The following is a 7723-nucleotide window of genomic DNA, read 5'->3' as shown; positions in this document are numbered from 1 at the left end:
TTATGATATAGAAATCATGCTTAGGTTATTATTATGATATTCCTAGTATCATGTTAGGATGCTTGATGTTTTGAATGACAACAATGATTCCTAGTATCATGTTTAGGGAAAAGGTTATAATATCAAACATGCTTATTATGATTAGTGTGATGCTTCCTATGTTCTTCCTAATATTTATGATTGTTATTATCATGTTAGGGTTAAATCTTTGATTTTTATTGTTTAGTGACATGCTAGGGTTTGTTATTAATCTTGTTAGTATCATGTCAGGATCTTGCTATTCTTATGCTTTAACATGATTATTATTATAATTATTATTATGATGATTATTGTTATGATTATTGTTTTGATGATTATGAACATGATTATTGTTATAATTTTATTTTGATGATCATAATTGTTATTATGATTATTATTATGTTGCTTGATACTTATTTATTTATTGCTTGATCACACCTTTTTTGCATGTTTAAAGAGAATTTTGTACTTGTAATCACGCTTAATAAGACATTTAATAATCTTGTTTAGGGTTAATATGATTATAATTAAAGTGATCGCCAATAATAGTTTTATTTGTGCATTAATATTCAACCAACATAGATAAACAGGTTTAGGGTTAATCCTATTGATTGCATGTTAGTCAAAAAGCGCACATGAATACGATCTGAATAAAATAGAGGCCTATTATTAGGGCCGGTTCAATCTCTTTTAGGTTGGATTTGTACCTTCATCCCCGAACCCTTATTTGGTTCAAGACCTTATGGAGTTGACGATCTCTTGGATCGTTAAGGGGTGTAACCTTCACCCTGTGAACGGTTTACAAGTTCCTAAAACTTGTTGGCGACTCTTTTGCTCTATCTTCTTCCCTTTTGGACGCCACCGTACTTTAGTGTATGATCACAGTGGGGTTCAAGCTAGGGGGTTAACGCTTGAAATTATTCCCTACAATGACTATGGGCCAATTCTCATTGACTGAACTGAACTGAACTGAACTGAACTGAATATTTTATAAGAGAAGAAAATTAGGAGCTGAACTGAACTGAATTTCAACGTAAGAGAACATGCCCTAAAGCTAACGAAAAAATTCATTTGAAGAAAATACACTAGGTATTATTGAAACATGCAAATCAATTAAGAGTTCTAAACTGACAGTTATCGACTTGTCGCTAAAATTATGAAGGGATCGGATGCAAATCAATTAAATATTATTTAATAATAATTTTGAAATAACACAATCAAACTTTTGAGGGTTTTAAATAATAATTGTCATAAAAGATTTTGATAGCTTTCTTATATTTCTACATAGCCAGCTAGCCACCACATAGGCACATAAACGAAATAATACGTATTAAAACTACCAGATCTACCAGTCAAACCAAAGATGTAAATACACAATATATACAACTTCTCTACAAGAGCTAGCCCATTGCGCGCGTAGGCCACCCTAGTAAAAACAAAAATTTTCGGGCTAATTAAAAATAATTACGGCTAATCAGAACCAATTATGTGTACGTATATATAGCATGAATATTAAGGTAAAGGCTTATAAGTTCATATAAGTCTAGGTAAACAAAACACACCCTAAGAAAACTCATAAACAAGTGTTGTCACCACACACCAATTCTCACCATTTTATATGAGAACTAAGAAGAAATACCTTATATGATAAGAAATATAAGCCTTATAACTTATAAGAGTGCGAGAGTCTAGGGGGGTTGGTGTATGGGATCTCCATCTGTGGCAATTCTATTGTCTGTGGTATGGTAAGTGATAGATATTATATTTACGATAATATTTGTCGCAGATCAACATACTTTATCTAAATCGAGTGCAGAAGCGGAATATCAAGGCGTCGCAAATGTTATCTCTGAGGCATGTTGGCTTCGTAATCTTTTATTGGAGTTACATTGCCCCCTTTGACAGGCTACTATTGTTTATTGTGATAATGTCAGTGCTATCTACCTTTCTGGCAACCCAGTCCAACACCAACACACCAAGCATGTAGAGATGGATATTCATTTTGTTCGAGAAAAGGTTGCTTTGGGGCAGGTACGGGTTCTCCATGTTCCTTCGAGATATCAGTTTGCAGACATTTTCACGAAAGGCTTGTCACAAGAATTATTTTTGGAGTTTAGATCCAGTCTTAGCGTACGACCTCCTCCCGCTACGACTGCGGGGTGTGATAGATATTATATTTACGATAATATTTTTCGCAGATTAGGATAATTTTTTATATATTCTGTTATACTTCGTATCCTTATCAAAATAGGAGTACGACTCTTGTAAACCTCTATAAATATTAATCAATGGTACACACTCCAACTTGAGGAGTTTTCCCGAAATCTAACAGTAAGAAACTGAATTATACTTGTAAGTGAGAAAATGAATTATAAGGAATCATAAGAAGGGATGATGAAAGATCCTTTTTCTTCATATTTTTCTCTCCTCTCATAAACTACGGCTTTTACTAGCCTTGTATTATTGAATTATCTATAAATTATCATTAGTTTTTTACCAGTAAGGTCCCGTTCATTTCACCTTATTTTTGCTGAACTGAAATTATTTTTATAAACAAAATTATATTTGTTAAACTTCAATTATTTTTAAGGGTGTATTCTATTCACCTAATTTTTACTTATCTGAACTTATCTGATCTTATTTGAACTTATCTTAACTTATTTGAACTTTTCAGAACTTATTAGCCCTTTTTAGAACTTATTTTAGTTATAAATTAAACTTGGGTAACCCTAATTAACCCTTATCACAACTTATCTGAACTTATTTTTCCTGAACTTATCTTATCTCTTATCTGAATTTATTAACCTTGAAATAAGTGGAAATAAGGTGAACAAAACAGGGCCTAATAAATTAATTTTACTGAACTGAAATTATTTTTGCTAAATTGAAAACTGATTTTCTATTATAATTCTTATTTAAGAAAACTGAATTTTACTGAACTGAACTTATTTTTACTGAACTGAAATTATTTTTACTGAACTGAACTTACTTTTACTGAACTTAAATTATTTTTACTGAACTGAAATTAATTTTACTGAACTAAACTTATTTTTGCTAAACTGAAATTATTTTTACTTAATATTATTTTCTTAAGGTGAAGTGAAGTGAACTGAACTTATTAGAGCTGAACTGAACTGAACTTGGATCTGTTCTCATACGTTTATTTTCAGTTCAGTTCAGTCTAGTTCAACTCTAATAAGTTCAGTTCAGTTCAATTCAATTCAGCTCCTAATTTCCTTCTATTATAAAATATTCAATTCAGTTCAGTCCAATTCAATTCAATTCAGTCCAGTCCAGTTCAGTTCAGTTCATCTATAATAAGTTCAGTTCAGTTCAGTTCACCTGAGTTCAGTTAATAAGAACAGACCCTTATTAGAGGTGAACTGAAATGAAAATAATCGTATCAGAACAGGCCCTTAATTTGTAAAACTGACGTAGCATTAAGGCCGATTTTTAAAAAACAACCCAAACTGGCATCAATAAATCATTTCAAGAGAATTATATAATCCCTCTCCCCTCAAAAAAGTCCAGTATCATTTAATAAGGTCTACAAATAGAAATAGCAAATTAAATCATACTTTGGGCTATTATTGCTTTCGCTGGACCACATTATTTTGCCCAATTTTATTTTACTTATTTTTCTCAATGACGTTTCGTTGGATAACATAATTGGGCCGACAGAGCAATGAGGATGATGTTGGATTTACACACTGAATTTGGGCCCCAAACTAAAATTTTGAAAGTAGCTTACACTAATATTTTCGAATTTGGGCCTCAAATATTGTGGCATATACTTCCATGGCTCCATGCCCGACCCGATCCGAAACCGACCCGAAAAATACCTGATTTATATTTCGATTTGCGTGGACATAATAATTTAGTATGACTCTATTTTAAAAATATATCCGGTCTAACCAGATCTTATCAGACTCGATCCGAACATCTAAATTGACACTTTTATTCCATATATACTTAGGGCGTGTTCGGCGCTAGCTTTTGAGTAGCTTTTAGGTAGCTTTTAGTGGTTTGACCAAGTCAGACCACTACTCAACAAAAAATGTGAGTGTTTGGCAAAGTAATGGTTCAAGTAGTTTTTAGTGGTGGAGGTAGCTTTTATTAAAAGCTAGGATTATTAGCTTTTGAAGTTAGAGGTAGCTTTTGAAAATTTAATATATAGTTTTAAAAATAAAATATTGATTCTTAAATGTAACAGTTAGTCAACCACTACTTTACCGAACAATCATACCTAAATTATCTTTTTTCACAGCTACCAGCTTGTTGACAGCTAACAGCTATCTCTACAGCTCACAGCTATCTCCACAGCTACAGCTACCTTCACAGCTACATTTTGCCGAACATGCCCTTAAAATTTTGTTAAGGAATTCCTTAGTTTATGTATACAAGCTAAGAGGTACACGCTGTACACATATAAAAAATTAGAAGGAAAAAAAAAAAAAAAAAAAAAAAAAAACTTAAGAGCGGTTTTACAGTTGAAGATATACATTTATGTGAAAGAAGTGGAGCAGTTATTATAGGGTAGTTATGATAGGTAGTTTTATTTATTATTTATTTATTTAAATAATGGTTATGTTTATGAGTAGTTAAGATAGGATAATTTTTTTTTTAATAAAAAAATAATTTTTAATTGTGGGTAAATAATGTTATTTTAAAAAAATAAAAGGGTATTTTAGGAAAAACAAAATTTATCGACGAAGAAGTGTTTTCTCTTTATCAATACTATATACTAAAAGACACACCAGCGATGACACATGTCATCTCCTGGTGTGTCCTTAACTATTTTTTTTTTTTTAAAAAAAAATTAAAAAAATTAATTAATTAAGGAAACAAATCATTTAAAATAAAAAGATTTCACAACTCTATCTAAAAAAAATTTAGGCAATTATAAACAAAAAATTATACTCTTAAAATAATTTGTGACCTATTTTAAAATAAGAAAAAGATTTATTTTTTTTTGTCTACTTTTTTTAGTGGTATATTAGATGTTTCAATTAAAAAATGCAAATATCAAATCAACCTATCACATAATTTGTTATTCATCGACTAATTTATAATAATACTTATTAACCAATAATCTATAAGTATAAATATAACTATTGATCACCGTGCATGGCACGGGATCTAACCTAGTATAGTACTATAGATAAACCAAAAGTATTTTTTAATTTGTTGTATTAGCTTCCTTTGTTTGACATAATAGGTTGCTCACTTGCCAATTCACTCCGGAGTACAATAACGAATTGACATTTAATTTGTTAATGTATATAATAAAACCAATCCTATAATAATATACGTACGTGAGGGTATGTTACAATAACATTTCATTTCTACGTGTTTATAAGAAAACGCGGCTAAAGTTATTTTATGTATATGTATCTGTAGTGCAAACGTCAAATTAATACAAATATTTTATAAGAAGATATTTGTTAGGAATATAGGAAAATCTATATGGAAAATATATCACAATAATATATTTTCCTATATTCCTAACAATATTGGTCACTAGATCGATTACAATTAGCTTTTATCAAATCGGGTCGGGCTTTTAAGAGAATTGTCCGTCCGTCCGTCCGTCCAGATGAATACTACTCATCTCTTCATGACATGTTGTGTTGGAGAATTTGGTAACCATAAGCTCAATAAACACGTACTATAGTGTACTTCGTGTAAGTGTGTACTGCAGGCATTTCCTAAGGCAGAAAAGTATGGAAGGAACGTTTCATATCTAAAACAGAATTTTCTAAGTAAGTTTGGTTAAATTCCATAGATAAGATATGGTGGTTGTGGTTTGATATTTTATTTGATACACTTAATTAGTAGTTCATCCAAAACTTTTGACTTACCTTGTTAATTACGGTCCCAACTAATTATGATTATGTAAAAGTTGTGTAGAATATTCATAGTAATAAAAATTCTACGTAGTGGCTGCTGCGTACTGTTGTGTTCATATATATGATACATACTTTAAACGTTATTAGAACTTTTTGCAAATTATACGTAAGCTCTGATCTATAATCTAAAATTAACAAAAAGGTAATAAGCTTATATAAGTATATCAAAAGTTTGACTATACAAGGTCTTTTACCCATCTTTGTGGGTCTTTCTTCTCATATGTGAGACAAGTAAGGTCATTAATTTTAGGGCTATGATATCTTCTCATATGTCTTACTATTGATTTCTTACTATTGATGATAAATATATTCTCCTTAAAAGGAAAATGGCAAAATTGGTCTTCACATTCTGAACTATAACGTGAGTGTATTGAGTATCCTAAATTTTAACTAGTAGCTAGCACGCACATCACCAACTATGGATTGAGGTGCAACGTGTGCTATTATTTAACCTACAATTTCTAGCATTTTCTCAATTTGAGTGTCAAAAATATTATATAATGACACGCATTGCATTCTAATCAATGTTTAGATGTGACTCAGCTACTAGTCAAAAGTTTAGAATGTTAGGTACACAACCTATAATTCAGGAAATTGAGACCAATGTTACTTAAAAAATTAACGTCTTATAAATTATAACGACCATCTCATTGTTATAGAAAACTTCTTACTTTGTGTAGATAGAGGTGGCCAAAATGCTTAGTTTAAACTTAGGGTTGACCTTTCTCAAACAAAAAAAAAAAAAAAAAACTTAGGGTTGACCTAGGCTTTGGGCGGCCCATGTCATAATAATAAGCTTCGAAGCTCTTCGCCTGATTTGCATCGATTCAGATCCATCTAGTGGGTGGGTGAGTCGAACTTCATGCTACCAACCTAACACAAAAATGAACTCTACCAATTGACCCGAGTACTCTAGCCTTATTATTGCGATTTTATCTAATTAACATAACAATTATGAAAAAGTCTTCCTTTATATCGGGACTTCTAATCTTCTAGACCTAGTTGACTACTTCATGGACTGATTCAGCACTCGTACTACTATACATTGGGGTGCTTCGTGCTTGTGCTTCATAGCTTTATTAACCTAGATTTGACTCGCCTAATTAATCTAGACCATTCACCCGCCGGCGGCTGACCATATTCATCTATATACGCCGTATATATTTTTTTATTTTTTATTTTAACATGAGCTTAAACATTATGAAAGGAAGATAAACTACTATTAGTTGTGGTAGCAAGGATATGCGCCTTGTGAACTCGTTCCCTTTGAACATTGTGGATGCTACACCATGTAAAGGCCTTACTAGTTTGGGAAATATCATCCATCGTCCATCTACGACTGACATCAATTACAGTGTCCTCCCCGAGCATCTTTACAAGAGAAACAGAGTCCTTGTAAATTGTAATATATAGTCTGCAACAAACATTTTGCTCCCCACTGAAGACCTTCAAGACAAGCATTCATCTTCGCATGTAAGGTTGATTGAGTCAAACCGTGAGCCGCTTCCCCCCAACATTTCCTGAATACCAAACTCTTCTTTTTCTGGACACTACCTCCACCACGAACGATGATGTTAAGCAATATAAAAGCACGGTTACAACTTACAAGAGGTCTATATATAATTTAACTTTATTTGTCTTATTTATATAAACTTATTTCGGATAATAAAATTTCTAATTGAATTAGAGAAAACAAGTACTAATAAAGTTATTAGTCTTCTGACCGAAAATTCTACAATGTCATTCTTTAAAAATGACACCATAAAATGCTGACATGGCAAAATCTGATTGGCCTT

This window comes from Chenopodium album, chromosome 6, assembly GCF_948465745.1.
Source record: "Chenopodium album chromosome 6, dcCheAlbu1.1, whole genome shotgun sequence".
NCBI classification, from domain to species: domain Eukaryota; kingdom Viridiplantae; phylum Streptophyta; class Magnoliopsida; order Caryophyllales; family Amaranthaceae; genus Chenopodium; species Chenopodium album.
Note: the sequence above shows the minus strand (reverse complement) of the source record.